The sequence below is a fragment of the Nematolebias whitei genome, chromosome 10 (genome assembly GCF_014905685.2).
Source record: "Nematolebias whitei isolate Nwh7 chromosome 10, NemWhi1, whole genome shotgun sequence".
Lineage (NCBI taxonomy): Eukaryota > Metazoa > Chordata > Actinopteri > Cyprinodontiformes > Rivulidae > Nematolebias > Nematolebias whitei.
Window position 1 is genome coordinate 27930749 of NC_056507.1, and position 4620 is coordinate 27935368.

The window sequence follows — 4620 nt, forward strand, 5'->3', positions numbered from 1 at the left end:
CCCCAAAAAAAAAGCAATAAAAATAAACCTACAAATAAATGTGATGTATGCTTTAATGCAGCAAATACCAGCTTGGCAAAACTACTCACAGCAGTCAGCATCAGAATCCACAGCGTCTCGTGTGTATTTGAAATAATGCTTCTCACCATGATTGTTGACGACTCGAATAATTTTACTCATTACGAGCAGTTGGGTTCGACGATTTGTGTGAAAAAATAACTAAGACTTTTAGTTTTTGGACAGACCGAGCTGGACTTTGATGTGTTTGTGCACCTAAAGGGGCTGACTGCAGTACACTCTGTAATAAAGTCACTTGGAGCTTTGTGAATAGGATCAAAATGAATAAGATTGAACTTAAATAGTAAGAGGAACACACAATAAATGTTAAATATTGTTTTTTATTAATACCTGTAACAATGACGACTCTCAAAATAATTAGCCCAAACATTCATTAAGAGCAAAATGAACATTTTCAAGTAAATTTAAATATATTATATTATATAATAACTGTTATATACCTGTGGGACAGATCTAGTTGGCAGACTGTAGACTGAGGAAGTCCTCTGGATGGGGGACTAAATGTTTCTCACTTAAAGAAACTGGTCCAGATAACATGATTTAACCTTTTTTTATTGTTATCTACCTGGATGAACCCGTTTTCAAGTAAAGTTTCATTTTCAGGAAACAGTAATATTCAGACATGTTTTGAAACATACATGTGCACAGCTTGCACGTGTTGTGTTTATTTCGTCTGCGAGTTCAAGTTCTCAAATCATCACGCAGCAGGTTATTGTAGCAGGATGGATGAAAACCATCCTGTTTGTTTTGACAGGGTGTTTAGGGAGAAATGTCCTGTTATTAATGGAGGGTGGAAAAATGGAGCTTAAGCTGCTTCCCTGGTTTTTGCTGCAGCTGCCAGATTAATAAATGAATTGTGTGATTGACGTCCAATCCTGGGGAAAGATCTGTTGGAGTAATGGATGGAAGGTGCTCCAAACGTTCCTAACACTTATTCTAATGACTTCTTCTTATGTAATTTGGCACAGAATGAACCATTCTGTGCAACTTCACTGTTAAATAAATTGTAACACCAGTTTAATTTGCTCATGGTTTGTTTTTTTCCAGTTCCGGAATGGGGATGGAGCCGTGGTTGATAAAGCTGGCTTGTTGTTTAGGATGCAGCAGCGTCGTCATCCTCCCTCTGCCGCTCGCCTTCAGGCTGTCAGCGTTCAGCCACGCAACAGAAGCAGCCTTTTCCACCACGGCGTTAATCCGGCCTTCCTCCCCCGCCGTGACGCTGCCGCCACAAAGAGCAGAGTCATAAATGGACAGACTTTCTTGAACGTTCTGCTGAATAATTTGAAAGAAGACGTCCACTTTGTCATGCGTACGTGACGCTGGAGTGACGACCGTCGTGCACGAAAGAGAACTGAACTTATGGAACAAGCTGACGCCTAACGTCACTCGGTTGACCCCCCCACCCCTCCACAGGCTGACGCTGAGGACTGATGACTTGCTGCAGCCATCTTTGTTGCTCCATGAGGGCCTTGTCTCCTCCACACAATACGGCTCAAAAAAGCAAAGTGAAGTGGACACAGCTTTGTTTTAGCACCCATTTGCTTGACTATTCAAAATGCATTGATCGGGGGGGGGGGGGGGGGGGACCAGTGAGGGGACATGACTGTGTGACCCTGTGTGTGCGAGTCTGCAGCATACAGTCACTTTATGTAAATGGCATGTAACCCACGAGGAGCCAACATACTGAGGGCCTGAAAAGAAGAAGTTCAGTCGTTTTACTTCATGACTGTTTGATTAATTCAAGGCTGATGATTTTCCAGGTTCAAAATAATTTAAAATACTTGAAACTTGTGCGAAAGTTTTCATTCTCCTGTAGTGAGTTGCACTCACTGACCAAATTCACTCTGAAATTAGTCACAGAGTTCTTGTGGGCACCTGGAACCCCTCTTAAACACATCTCAGTTTAGCTTCTGAAGGTGCAAAAAAAAATTTAAAAAGGGAGAAAACTTTAAAAAGGTGTGAAATCAAACTGTGACTAACTGGAGAGAAAAAGAAAAACTGTCATGACTGAGGTCAAATTAAGGGATTTTGAGTAAACTGCGACAAAATTAAACTGAGTCAGAGAGTCAGAGTCAGTTTCTTTATTTGTCATTCCCACCCCATGTGGTACATATGGTGGAATGAGATTATGTACGCAGGGTCCCAGTTACATCCAACAATAAAATGTAAAAGAAAAAAACAATAATAAAATCTAAGACATGAACTAAGAAAAAAATTAACTAAAAATACACTAAGCACTAATAGTGCTTTACAACATGTTTAAAACATTACGTCAAACAGCAGCACGAACATGAGTCTGTGTGAGCAGATGTGCACGCATGAACACAACATGAAACAGATCAGCAGAACATGATGTGATGTTTCACAGTGATTATTCTGGTTAGAGATTCAGGAGTCTAACAGCCTCAGGGTAGAAGCTGTTCCTCAGTCTAGTGGTTCTACACTTGTTGCTTCTCAACCTCCTTACTGAGGGGAGCGGGGTAAAAAGTGTGTGTGCTGGGTGAGTGGAGTCCTTCATGATGCAGGTGGCCCTCTTCCTGCATCTGGAGGTGTAGATGTCTGTGATGGTGGGGAGACTGACTCCAACAGTCTTCTGTGCAGCCTTCACCACTCTCTGCAAAGCTTTTCTTTCTGCAGCTGTGCAGCCTCCATGCCACACGTTGATGCTGGAGCACAGGATGCTCTCCACTGCACACCTGTAGAAGGAGGTGAGGACTGAGCTTCCAAGACCAGCTCGTCTCAGCTGTCTGAGGAAGTAGAGTATCTGATGAGCTTGCTTGATCAGGCTGGTGGTGTTGTTGCCCCTGAATGCTGAATGTTACAGTTTATCCACAGTTATGTATTTAAACTAATGTGTCGCAGTAATTCAGTGAGTCAATTTTGTGTCTCCGACTAGTTGTCAACAGCGGCAGCTCAGTGAGATGCAGACTCTTAGATCTAAACACAACATCAGCTTTGAAAACATAATGAACAAAACAATTCTGATTTGAAAACCCATCTTCTTCTTCCAGCTGTTTCCTCTTCAGGGGTCAGCACCTCTGTCCTCACTCCAACTATGTCTTCTCTAACTGCATCCATATCCTCTTTGTCTTTACTGTATTCCTAACATCCTTCTGTCCCTCGTCTGGACATGTCCAAACCATCTCAGTCTGGCCTCTTGCTGAGAACTTCAACATCTCTGTTCTGTCTCACATAAAACCCAACATGATGTTCAAATGAATAGATTTGACTTTTAAATGATTTTTTGCTATAATTCCATTTTCTAACTCACTTTTCATGGCTTTTTATTTTTCTGCAGCAGAAAACTGTCATTGTAAAACTTATAAGAAAAACAAATGCACTGTGTGCATAAAAAACAAAACAAATATCTCATGTGAGATGGGGTTTGTCTGGTTAAATAAAGGTCAATAAAAAACTGCGGAGCAGAGAGAAAAGTTCATCCCAGCTGCATTTCAAAACAAACCATTAACACAGTGGGGCTCTGACGTCACTATGCTGTTTTCGCCCCTGTGACCAGGGTGCGCTCGGGAGTCAGTGGGTTCACACGTGGGCGCGGCTCCACGCACCGAAACCCCCGCAGTACTGTGCGTGAGGGGGGTGGGGGTTAAGGCTGGAGTCTCCCTTAAAAACGTCGCCTTCACAAGAAGTGACACCGACGAGAGGGGGGGGTTTATCCTCCAGTGACCCCGATGCAGACACGAGAACATCCCGTTCCTTTTAGGTATTAATAGTTCCCCCCTGTGCGTCACCGGCGGCCCGCTCCGCACGCAACGGAGGCTCAGAGTGCGCCAACTGCGCGCGCACTCTCCTCCAAAAGCAAGCAGGTAGTCGTCCCCCTCCACCAGCTGTCCGCCACCTTTAAAGGCTGTTATTAAAGGGCTGCGCGATGTCAACAAGTCAATCACCGCGTGCGTAAAAGTTTATAGGGGACAGCTGGCGGGGCGCGTGCGTAAAGCGCACGAAGGTCTGAGCAGTTTTCCAACCTGTCAAGACTTTTTTGCGCTCGGAGCTGAGCCTCCAGTGCTCATTAAAACACATGATAATCCAGTTTACACCCCCTGCTAAAAAAACAAAAACCTAGTCCAGGGAAAGAAAGGGGGAGGAGCTTCTGTTGCTGTGTTCAGTCTGCGGTTTGGAGGATCCTGACTCAGAGGGCTGACATGGCAAGTTGAATGTAGGTCAACAAGTGTAATGCAACTTCAGCAGCTCTCTGGGGGATTTACTGTGTCTTCATCCCAAAAAATAAATCCATCTCCTGCAGCTTAAAGCTTGGAGCTCCACAGCGCTCCCCCCAAAAGCAAGACATCTTCAACTGCAGAACTTCAGCTGTTGTTTTATTATTATTATTATTATTTAATTAGCCTGATGCATGCTCAATAATCCAGGTAGAAAAATCTAAAAAAAGTTAAATCTGGTCCTCTGGACATTCAAAAAAAACAAAAAAAAAAAACAAAGCAAAACAACAAAAAATGTAGAAACGTTTCGTCTCTCATCCGAGAGACTTCCTCAGTCTGAGGTGCTGTATTCAGCTCAGTCTCTTAA